Genomic DNA, 12,762 nt, shown 5'->3' on the forward strand with positions numbered 1-12,762 from the left:
ATGTGAATATTTTGAATGTCATAACCAAAACATGACATAAAATGCAGGAGAGGAAAGGCACTAATAAAATACAAATATATGTGAATATACATCAGGTGAATAAACACATCTTAGCTGATAAGTTTATGTGACACAGGAAGTGCAACTTTTGTCAAAACTAGGGGCACTTGGTGAATTAATGTAAAAATGTAATGTATATGTGTGCAGAGCGTTCCATCATTATTTTTTATTGTTTCACTGTTATTTAAGGTTTACAAACTCAAAGAAAAAAAAACCAGCTGACGCAGCTTAGATTAATGAATGCAATAAGACACATTTATTTGATAACATCCTACAGCTAATCTGAGGATTCAGTGTTCAAGCTACAGAAAAGAGTGTCTCGTTGCATCATCACCAAACCAGATAAATAAAAGTTAAGGAGCGACAAGCAGCATTATTCTCATAACTCTGATCATGCATTATAAATCCTGGATGTATTATTCATACGAGCAGAGAAGCACAGCTTAAGGATGTGGTCCTTTTCCTCTCCGCCTGCTGCTCACTGATTCGTGAGATAATCTAGTCTTGTTTTTTTTTTTGTTTTTTTCCTGAACATCTAAAAATGTCTCCACTCACCCCAAGGCCTTCAGGTAATGAATATTCTGGTCAGAAGAGGGGATTTTCAAGAGACTGAAAGAAAAACATAGTTTTAGTGTGATCTTTAAAGGTGCACTCCCAAAATTCCAAGAAAATATGCAGTATTTATTTTATTTTTTACGATTTTTTATAGCATTATACAATGTACATCAGATATATATGATATATATATAGATAATATCATATACATATAGATATATATTTTAAAACATGAACAGCTTTGAGAACACACAGTTCAGGTTAACAGCCGGTGTGTCACTTCAAATGTAAGGTTTAATTTCTAGTATGGCCTGAGGGGTGCAGCATCGTGACCACAACTGAGATGAGTCAGCAAACGTTTAATAAAGTATCATGAAGTATTGATAGCTAAGACAATGTAAACAGTCTCAGGGAAGAGTGTGTGTCATATTTTTATTTCCAGAAGCATAAATCTGACTAAGACAGTTTACCAGCAAAGTAATCGATGTGGTCCAGTATGGTCAGGTTAATGAAAGAACATAAAAAATGTACAGGCATAAAATAAGGTATGGCACTCAATAAACCATAACATAGATCAGTGATTCTCAACTGTTGGACCGAGGGCTGAAAACGGCCCGCTGATCCACCAATGGGTCAGCCATGACTGGATTCCAAATTTCTGAGGATAAAAGAGAAAATATTCTGCGATCTCCACTGTTAAAGCAACTGAAAAACAAACAAACAAAAAAACAACAACTGAGACTTAAATAACTATCAGTAATCCACACCAATTATGACCAAATATATTTGGTAACCCCTTAGACTATCCTAAATTCTAAAAAATATATTATATATTGTGTCCACCTGTTCTTACACCACCTAGGTGTGAGGTTAGAATTTAAAAATGTCCAAATATCAATGTTCATTCAACATCTGTTCAACTCAGATATGCTGTATCTAATGTGTCACACATTAATCACAAATAAATCAAATTGTCTTTAATGAATGGGTTCCTTAAACACCTATCCAGCTGAAGAAGAAGCCTGCAGTCATAATGACATTTTGTGTAGTCAACAAATGAATACACATTTATAAATTACTATGAATAAAAGCAGTGAATATAGAACAGTGTTTCAGCTCAGGACTTGTTTAATCCTTCTTTCAATTATAAATTAACAAACCTACGTTCACTGAGGCTCCAGATCACGTGACGCATTCAAAAATGTTCGGCTAAGCACCTAGCTACACATGCTTATTTGTTAAATAACATCCTATATTCAGCTGTATTCGGCAAAAAAAAAAAAACTTTAAAAAACAGACCTTAAGATCAGCAAAGGGTCAAGGCAGACAAAGGTACAGTTTAGTATGAAGAGAAAAAAAACTGACGGACGGTATTGGACTTGGGTGCAGAGGTGCTCACTGTTTTATTTGTGTAGGGATTGCAGCTGAACTACAGTAACAGCAGTTGACTCCTGACAAATATCAAGAGGGAAAAAGACAATGTCCTGTCCATGATTTATTCATTCTGTAGCCTCTATCTCTTGGCAAAAAAAATGCTTTTAATATTCAAGCCGTTTTTCTTTTATCAACCTTTAGGTCCGCAGTTTGGCAGGAACCCACTGTTATCACTGCTCTGGAGGAAATTATAGCTTTATCATGTGGCTCAGGAGCGTTGTCAGCCCACCTCAGGTACAGTACGACCTCCACCCTCCCATCCCTGACTTCCTACCAGTGTCTTTATCTTTCATCTTTATTAATCAGGATTGAAGGTCTCTTTATATCTAGGGAATATTAAAATTGAATAAGGATGGTTTGAGCATTTTTTTTTCATAAAGTGTCAGAACTCATTGTTCAGATTACCTCTATGTACAGCTGGGGTTTGGTTAGGTGTTAGAGCTAAATGTGCCCTATATGAACCTGTGGAACTTTAATTTTCTGTTTGTACCTGATGATATGAGCTTGGATATTAGCGTAAACCTACCTTAGTGAAGTCTTCCTTTGCAAAGATTAAAACCTGATTGTCTGGTAGCACAGATTGGAATCTGCAATATACAGTATATCTATATACTGTATAATGTGTACATTATATGTGATATTATTAGTTTGATATGAATTGTACATGTTGATAATACCCAATGTGCTGGTAGTTTAGTTTGGGCCAGATCTGCTTATTACTGCTGAACAGCAATTAGGGCTTGAAGAGTCGTTTATCTACAACAGCCGAGAACTTGATGAACTGAAGACAGATTGAGTCGCGGCTGAGTTTTATTGATCCGTAATCGAGAGCAGGGGCAGCATATTCTTCCTCCTATCCATGGGGATGTCACTGATTAATTGTTGCAGTAATCTGGCTGACCTGTCTTGTGTGGCTTTGAGCTCATCAATGTGAAGACTCCCACCCAGATTTGTCCTCCCTGATCGAGTACATCCCAAACAGGACGGGACACATGTGGTGTCAGAGGTCCAGTCTCCCTGCAGTCCACACACTGGAGGAGAAAACAACACGTTCAGCATGTTAATCAATCAAAAGTGCTACAGCTCAGTTTCAGGCAGGGCAGGGTGTCAGTGGGAGGACTGCAGGCTGAGAGCCAGACCTGTGCTCATGACACTGGCTTTTTGTGTGTCGTTTGAAAGCAACTGTTTAAAAATAACCCTCTGCTACAAAAAAACAACATTCAGGTTGATACATATGTAGAAACAATAATAATTCCAGTCATTACCATAATTATAAAATAACCTCAGTAAAGTAGCCTACTTACCACTATGTGGTTACTATAGTTTTAATTTGATTAATCACAGTGAATTAATTGCAAATGATCATGATTAATCATGAACAGTATATCGCTGGAACAAAAACACAAATAACAGGAGGTTGATGTTTGTGTTGTGATGGATATCAAAAACTAATTGATGAAATTAATACATTGATTTTTACATTATCTCATAAAAATATTTTGCATAATGACGATTTTCCTATACTATATATATATGATTGAGTAAAGCTGTTACAGAATGCCATGACAACAGACATATGTGCGTTCCTCTTCCTGCAGAGACTTCATTTCTTTCCATAATATATCATATGTAGGAGACAGACCAGAGGAAATGAGGCCCTGCTTTATTGGTTAATTTAATAGCTGATTTAAATTCACTTCAGGTCATCCTTTTTTCTAACCTGCTTATACTCCTCAGGGTTGGCTGAGGCTAAGGCTTAGGCTGCAGAAATGAATTCCATCAGTTTGATTTTTTTTTTCTTTTTTCTTCACTTATATCAAGACCAACATTTGAAACAACAGGCTGAGCCACAGTTCAAGAGAGTTCACTATGGCCTGGCCATATGAGTTCTCTCATCAGGCTACACTCACTTCTGCAAACACTGGCTTTTTCTTGACTCCAGGCTACAATGTTTGATGAGCCTGGAAAGTTTTTTCATCTATTATTAATTCTTCTGTCAACAACTATCTAACAATGCACTTTTGTTTTTCAAGTCAAGCTGGGTCTTGAGTCTACAATGTGAAATGTTTTAGTCCATAGTAATCATGAGTGATTAAAAGTGTTTAACAGGGAAAGTTTTGTGGGATTAAAGAATCCTTCATTTTACTGCAGCTGTAGGAGAGTTCTTCTTCTGCCCTGTCTGCTGTTCTATCTTTGTGGATTGACTTATGGCTGCTGCTCACCTCTATCATCCTAATGCAGCAGCTGCAGCCTTAACTGCCCTTCAGCTGATGTGTGTATATTTGAAACATACAAGGTGCACCTCTCTCTTTTTTATTATTCTCCGATAATACGTCCACTGCTTCACACCCACACCCACACACACACATCTTTGTCATCAGCATATCATTTGCCCTGTCCTTGGGGGAAATTTACCCGCAATGAGGTTCATCTAATAGAACAGGAGCCACTTGCACCATCATGTCCACCACAGCCCACTCCCTAACATGTAGATTCATCATCCCATTCAGCAGCTTTCACATTAATCACCTGACAGGAAGCGCAAGTGCTGAGGTTGCACGAGATGCCGCTTTACTCTTTGACAAATGACACAGAGGTAAATATGTCAACAGGGCTGAAACTATTGCATCAACACACTTAGAAAAAAAGAAAAAACATAATACTATGGTGTCATAATTCTGCATTTGGTAATTTGTGTTTGAAAGTAAGTACCTGTGACAGATTGTGTCACAACACTGTGATTTAATTGCCGAAAACGTTGTTTCCTTATTGACGTGTGGACACATCACTTTAGTACTGCATCTGAAATATACAGCAGCAGAAAATTGGGTTTACACAGGATAACTTTAAACAAATGTAGTCCAAATGCTTAATACTGTAGATGTCAAATTTGTTAAATGTGTATACAAGTAACAATCTGTGTAACGTAAATTAAAATAAAATAAAATAAAACAAAATCTAGTGATTTGAATTATATAGGCCCTGAAATTATGTTGAAGAAAACACTGGAACTATGTTTTCTTTTCATATAGTCTATATTTTTTCAGGATGTAAAATGTTTCTTTCTACACTAACATGCTGGTGGCACTAAAACCTGAACCAATTTACCTCTAAAGCCCAGGATCAAATCTTCACCAGTCTGCACCGGCCCATAGCTGTCAGTTTGAATTTTTTTTTAAGGGTGCAACACATGACCTTAGAGAGTGATGGTGATTTACTGGTATCACAGTAACAAACTTTCTTTGTACATAATGGCACTAACTTTATGACATAGTGGACACTGATCTTCTCGGGAATGAAACTGTTTTTCATGAAAACAAAGAAGCTGTTTAACTAACCCTTGGGCCACAAACAAAGTTGAAAAATCGAGCAGTTCATTTGCATATATTTGCCCTAATGGTTTTTCCATTAGGACGAAAGACTCATCAGCATAATAAAATTGTTGGAGCAGGACGGAGAAACAGTCACAACTGGAGACAGAGAAGCCCATAAGCCAGTAATTCAGAATCAGCCATGCTTGCTAATAGCTGCTGCACAGTGGGACTTTTTCTGTAAAAAATGAGGTTTTGTAGTTGCTCTGATTGGCAAAATGTTCAACGTAAATGTTCATAAAGAAATTTAAAATTTTAAGACATTACAAGACCAATAGAAAACATCATGTTTACGTAAGGACCAGTTTTTGTTTGTTTTTTGCAGGAACTGTATTATTTATCAAAAAGTGTAAAAGAATAACATTAATTTACCAATTTCCTGTTGTCAAAACCCTTACTTTGACAAAAGTTATTTTTCATCATTTTTATTCTTAATTTATGTTCTATTAAAAAAAAATGCCATAAAATTTGAAAAGACTATTTGTCCTAGAGAAAACATATATTTTAAGATGTTTTACTCCACACACCAAAGCAAACATTGATGTGTAGACAAATAAATTCTGGGATGGATCCACCATGCTTCCTGTTACAGGTCCTTTTCATGATCCAGTTTAACACAAGCTTCCATTTATGATCGAATCCCACCAGCATAATTCCATGTGACGTCAGTGACTTCTTGGGTCCAGTAGTTAAACAATTGTGTCCAACTTTCATTTACAAGTTCTGTCATTTTTAACAGCATTCCATGTTCCATTTAATGGCACATTACAGTGGGTGAGACCAATTTATCATTGTGCAAAGACCTACTACAATTGCTGTTGAACTAATTGGATTATAAGCCAGTGTGAAATGTAGGTTGCCACTGAATGTGCGGGAGATGTTTCCTATTTTCCTGTAGGGTGAAATGACTTTTCCTGACATCAATCAGCTCCGTAAATTAATTGTTATTCCATCAAAACATTAAGCTGTGATATAAAGCTTCCTCAGAAATCAATGCCAAGAATTATTAAAAGCTCTCCAGCATCAGAATCATTTAAGTGTGATGGCAACTGTGAAATTCAGAGTAAATCTGTTCACAGTGTGCGGTGTTGTGAAATGAGTCGAAGACAACATATTAATTTCCCCCAACGGTATTTATGAAATGCAAAAAGAGCATTTGTAATACTTTACTTACTTCATTTATTTTTTCCAGCGTTTTGTATACTCCGTAAATGAAACCATTATTAGTAGTACTGTAATTGTAGTACAGACCCAGTCAAATAGGAGTTTTCAGGACATACTGTATATTGCTGCATACTGTATATATTTGGGTAAAATATTGTATTTGTCGTTAACAAGAGTTAATTTGCTTGAGTCAGTCTTCATTTCTGTCTGTCCTCTTCACGGTGTTGCAGCCCTTTTTAATGTGAAAATAGTCGTCTCTGCAGAATTTGGGTTCTCATATGACAATATAATTACACAACCTAGTTTCCTATTTGGCAAGGGTGTTTTTTATGGATGGATTATTTATTGCTTTCTTTTATACAACGCTGGCCAAATACGTATCATATCCGAACTCCTATGACAGAAATATATCTGAATCCTGAGAGTCTTTTTTTAAATAAAATGATTCATGTAAAATACAGCAAATATCTTTAAAACTTGTACGGTAATACGGATTAATTTAGCGCCCTAGCGTTGTCTGCACAAGCAACTGACAGCTGTGTGCATACAGGCAGCTCTACATAAACATGGACACAGATTTCTGCTGCAGACAGATTACAGAGGAAAGCAGTGGCTGTCTTAGACCATCTCAGACAAGCAGCAGGGTGCCCTGGTTCATGGAAACTGTGCGGCATCAGTAGTCACATCACAACATTGTGTTCCGACTGCAATTTCCAACCGCTGAGTGTTGAAGAGTGCAAACAGAGAGAGAGGCAGGGAGGGAAATTACACTCGTCACCTCTCTGATGTAGCCTGTCTAATGGTATGGTGTGTAGGCTGCAGACACACCCACACAATAAACCCAGCAAAAGGAGAAGAAAATGCAGCCTGGTGCTGATGATACAATATGGTTAGAATTGCACAATAATCACCAATCAACTACAAACAAAGGGGGTTGGAAATAAAAATAAAACATCAGTGTTGTTTTGGTTTTAGTTGGATGTTATACGTTGATGGAGGAATGAAGGTGGTTGATGGTTTAGAGTAATTACATTCCAGCTGATAAACAGAGTGGTAGGTGAGGAGGTACGTGGGCGTGAACTCATCTGAGGCGGTGATTGTGATTTCACTGGATACAAATTATATTAATCTGGCCAAAGCATCAACAGAGGACAACAGAACAGAGACAAACCCGACCTGACAAATGCTAAGGACAAAGACAAAGACGGAGGTGAATCATTTCGGAAACCATTTATATATTTCATACCTCTCCTTTTAAATCTGCATTTTAAACTCTTACGTACCGAGGTTGATATTTGCACAAAAATAGATGTTAGACACACGGTATCTTATAAAATCACATTTTTGTACACATTGTGTTTATTTTTTATTTCCTTTTCCCCAACATTCAAAACAGTGAAGTAGAGAGACACCTGGACTGTCTTGGTTTCTGGAAGACAACTCAACTCCTGTCCAAGAGGATTCTTCAGCTCAATCGACTTCAACTTCACTGCCTTAGATAAAAAATACCTGGATGACCCTAAAAGCTATGAATTAAAAAATAACTTTACTTTTTGGGCTATTTATTTTACTTGGAATCCACTTGATTCCTACATATAACATATTTATAAAAAATATCTGACACATCGCCATAATATTGTGTCTTTAGCAGTCATTCGGACTCACGTCCAACCTAATCACATGTAATCAACTCCATACTGTCTGCCCTGGAGATCATTGACGGCTGTAACAGGAGCTAGCCTCCAAAGCTGTGATAACTGGAAGAAATAATTAACCAGGAACAAAGGATGATAACAGTAAAAAGAAAAGGAAAAAGAAATGATTTAATTACAAAAGTCAGATCAAAGCTGCAAACACAGTGGGAAAAAACTATTTGTCATATTATCTTTACATTTCCAAAGTCAGAACAACAGATTATTATTAAAATAACTGTGCAACAAACCTTTTCTTCAAAAGCCCAGGATGACAGATTTGATATATCTGATTTGTGGCTAGTATGCAGCTGTAACTCTGCCACTGTCAAGTGATAAGAAGCATCAGGGTGAATAGAAGATAAGCTTTAAATTGTGATTTCTTTATGTACAAAACACAGCTGGTACATTTAACCATTTACTACCCGAAGTAGTAGACACAGAACCATGTGGACATACAGATTAGTACCAGGGCTGAGTTCAAGTCATTTTAATGCAGGTGAAGTAACATTATTGTCAACATATTCAGGGTAGGAGGAGGCAGACGTTGGCTTCTTTAGGTGTCCTGTGGTAAAGAAAACAATGAAGAAACCAGAGGGTGAGGAAAGCAGGACAAAGGGATTGCACCACATGTCAGTCTGACAGGCATTCTGATAGGGAGGGAAACAATCAGAGTGGGAAACCTGATAGATTGCACGCAAGCAGGGGGAGGAATTGTCAAAAACTGGCAAAATTGAGAGTAAATTGACCAAAAGATGTTGGCAAACGAGAGGATGAGCAGCAGGGTGCAGTTGACTGTGGGGGAAATGAGCTCCACTGCGCCCAGCAAGTACAGACGGACACAATTCTGTCTTCTGCAGAATTGTAATATATTCCTCCCTCAACCACATTCTATTTGCTCATTAGGATATTATAATGCACTGCAGAAGATGTTAAAGTGACTCTGCTGTCAACTGAGGAAGTTCTTAAAATGATCCTTAATGCCGACTGGCCCTCAGCCCTGATCACACTCACCTGTGTCTATTAGCCTCACCTGGTGCCCTGGGTATCCAGCCATGGTCCTTCCTGTTCCTTCTTGGTCCTGGTGGTTGTTCGTGCATCTCTTGTTGTCAGCCTTCTGCTCTGCTTGTTCCAAGTAAGTTTTCTGTTTCGGTGTTTTGAGTTCTGCTTCTGTTCGTGTTAATAAAGAACTGTATGTGGTCCTGTGTCTGCTGTGCCATATTTAGATCCTGCCCCTGCACATTGTTTCAGGAAGTAAGGATGTTAACCTCTGGGGAGGAATCAGTGTGAACTGAGTGTACTAGGAATCCTAAAGTGACTTTCACTTGTGTGAACTTTCACTGACAAGGAAATGATTTCAATTTTTTATTTTTATTTTTAGCCCAGTCCAGTGACAGTTGTGGTATTGTTTTATCTTTTTCTCTTTTTTTTTCATCCCCAAAAAATCAATTTACTTCCACCATATCACAGTGTTGTCAGGTCTGAATCCATAGCAACGCAGTGTTTTATTTTGTCACAGTAAGGTTTGAAAATGTCATTTGCCTGATGGGCAGCATTATTGTCTGTGAAATTACTGTGGGTACTTTCATGTAGAGAACAGAGAAGATGGACATCTGTCCTGTCCTAATTTCCCCGTCCTACAGAACAACAGGAAAGGAACAGACTTTGTTCTTTCTTATAGATTACAAATGAGCTTCTATAAGATCACACTTATTGTAGGAAACAAGGTAATAAAAGTTCCTCTTTGTCTGCATTACATACAGTGAAGTAATTTTTTTTTGAGTATTTCAACTTTGAAGGAAAAAAGTGTTTCCCACCAATGTTAACTGCCTTCAGTGTAACTACACCAAGTGTTTGTCAGTTTCTTTCTTTGTCTTGTAATCAATCAATCAATTTCTGCCCAGCGACAATTCAAATGCCATGAAATGTGAGCACATGACAGTATTGACAAAGGGTTAATTGTGACAAGCAAGGGAATTTAATCATTTAGATTAGATGTCCACTGCTACTGTTGGAGAAAGACAACTGGTAGTGTAAGGAATATTTCCACAGGAAAACCTTTTTTTTCCCCCTATAGACAGTGTTATCTGGAAGTAAATATTATAATTCTGCTTACATTTGCAGAACTATAACACAAATAATTATTTGAATTGCCAGTAATAAGACATTAATATTGTTAAACGTATTGCATCTGTGCATCACATCTGTCTGTAAGTTGAAATGCAGACAAAATACAGTATATATGTACAATGTAACTAATGTTCATTACTAACAGTACAACAATAAAATATTAGCTGGTGAGAGGATGAATCATTGAAGATCATAACATAAAATCAGATAGTTCATCATATTTTGAAACCATATATTTGATGGCTTCAAATGTTGATAGTTTCAAATATTTTTTTTGAGCGTGCATTTCTGTATGACTTGCAGTTCTTTATCCAAACAAGGAACAAAGCAGAATTTTTCTAAATGTGCAGAAGAGCTGAGAGTCAAGGTTGTACTACTGAGCACTTAAGACCAAAAGTCTGCGTTAACCTACGTGTGGAGACAATACCCTGACTTCAGAGCAAACAAACCTCAGGTTGGACGTTTTAGAAACTCTGAAGTGCTCTGAGTGAAGGTGAAAATGATCAAAAGCCTTTCTGCCTTCTTTTTTGTTACCATTTTCCTAACTACAATGGGGAAAATAATTTAAAGTCTAAGGAAAAATAAGTATTTAGAGGGATTCTGGCAAAATACTGTAGTAAGTTCACAGTACAGGTCTGAGACAGGAACAAGGTGAAATCTTTTATGTATTTGATATTGCCTTTTAATACAAAAGACTTTATATGTACAGATGAACATGACACTGTACAGTAAAACAATTAACGAGTGGAACACATTTTGTCATTCTCCATTATTATTGATTAAGAATATTTTAAATTTGTTTTGTTTAGCTTTTTAAAATGTTTTTTTTTATTATTTATTACAAATCTCACACAGAGCACATCACTATCTTGGGGCTCACACACGTCTGGCACCACTCTGGAGTGTTTTTCTGCCACTCCTGACTTGGTACACACTATTTGTTTTGTATGTTTGTTCATACAAAATTCCAAAAACTGATCCAATAGTATATAATAAAATATTTCCATTTCAGGTTTGTGATGATCTGGAGTCAGCAGTAGGAAGACGGTTCAGAGGGCCACATAGCCTGACAAAGACCATTTACACTCTCGTCTGGGACAACATGCCAACTCCATATGGCAAACGAACATTGAACCAGCACACTGGTGACCTTTTTGCTGTAAGGTAAGAGCGCTTCACTGTTGTACTGCTCTGCCCTAACTTGCCTGTATCATAATTCCTACTACTTCCTATTAGTAATAGAGTAGTTCTAATAATACAGTATATGAAGCAGTAACAATTAAAACAGGTTTTCAACGCCGTGAGAGCTGAGAGGATCAATAACAATAGTCTTCTATTGCCATTACTGGTTGCTAGAACAATAACATCCTCTTTTAAAAGTATCTACTAGTATGCACCTTTGGTGAAATATCCGGGGTTTACTCGGGTTTACTTATGTATCCATGTGTGTTGTCTATGTTGTCTGGAATCTGTTGGACAAATCCCTCTGTAATCATATATTCCTTCAGAACAAAATGTGCTGTTCCTGAAATGAACAAAATGCTATATATTGTGGTAAATTTACAACATTGAATTAGCCATGACGTTGTAGGACAGGCTGCAGCAGTACAGACTCTACTGTTTACACCATTTTCTTTAGAAAGGTGGCAAAAATGTATTTGCCAGCCTAAAATGATGAACAACATGGAGGCCTCGCAGAGCGGAGACAGGCACCATAGCAACGATGGAAAGTTTGAAAAGTTGTGATTAGCGGCAGCAGCAGCAGCAGCCGTGCTTGTGTTGAGTCATTGGACTGGAACAGATATACGTTAATTGGAAGCAAATCTGACAGCTCTGTGGAGAGAGGAGGCACACGGAGGGGAGAGGCAACTCCATAAGTAGATACTACCTAGACCTAGGAATGTATAAAACAGTAAGCATCTAGTTTTGAAGAGGGTACTTCAAACGCCTTGTCCTCATTATGTTTTTATTGTTGGTTTGACAGCCTGTATTCCTCCTTACTTTGTACATCAAGTCTTAGGAAAGCACAGGGGGCGCACCAAAGGTCTGCATTCACAATTACTCAGAGTTTTTTTTTTTTTTTTAAACGTGTTTGTTTGCCTTAACTTTGAACTTCATTCACGGTTGGTGATTCTTAAGAACAAACGTAGTGGAGCAATGCATTCAGAAGGAAATAAGAAGAAATTAGGGGGTCTAGATGCAGTGTTCATGAAGAACGTGGGTGGGATTGAAGTCCTGGTGGAGTGATGGGCAGGTATGCTGCTAGAAAAAAAAAGCAATCCTTTCGAGTTTTCAGGGTGAACTATGGGTGTTTTTGAAGCTGACAGCTTCCCTACTACCTGAAAGAGCACAGTGGG

The 12,762-nt window shown here is 37.4% G+C and overlaps 2 long non-coding RNA genes across 5 annotated transcripts in view; both read left to right on the forward strand.

Moving 5' to 3' along the window:
- Window positions 1-8,255, forward strand: part of LOC112487897 (uncharacterized) — a 10,697-nt gene extending 2,442 nt beyond the window's left edge. Inside the window, exons 2-3 of the long non-coding RNA XR_003051419.1 lie at window positions 2,191-2,283; window positions 7,981-8,255. This is a non-coding gene — a long non-coding RNA (uncharacterized LOC112487897). The remainder of the gene's footprint in view (window positions 1-2,190; window positions 2,284-7,980) is intronic.
- Window positions 8,256-8,350: 95 nt separating this feature from the next.
- The window catches only part of LOC112487972 (uncharacterized), a 91,803-nt gene continuing 87,391 nt past the window's right edge, over window positions 8,351-12,762 (forward strand). For all 4 annotated transcript variants that reach the window (XR_003051598.1, XR_003051599.1, XR_003051597.1 and 1 more), the window contains exons 1-2: window positions 8,351-9,410; window positions 11,418-11,569. This is a non-coding gene — a long non-coding RNA (uncharacterized LOC112487972). The remainder of the gene's footprint in view (window positions 9,411-11,417; window positions 11,570-12,762) is intronic.

The sequence above is a fragment of the Cynoglossus semilaevis genome, chromosome 13, assembly GCF_000523025.1.
Source record: "Cynoglossus semilaevis isolate Cse_v1.0 chromosome 13, Cse_v1.0, whole genome shotgun sequence".
NCBI lineage: Eukaryota > Metazoa > Chordata > Actinopteri > Pleuronectiformes > Cynoglossidae > Cynoglossus > Cynoglossus semilaevis.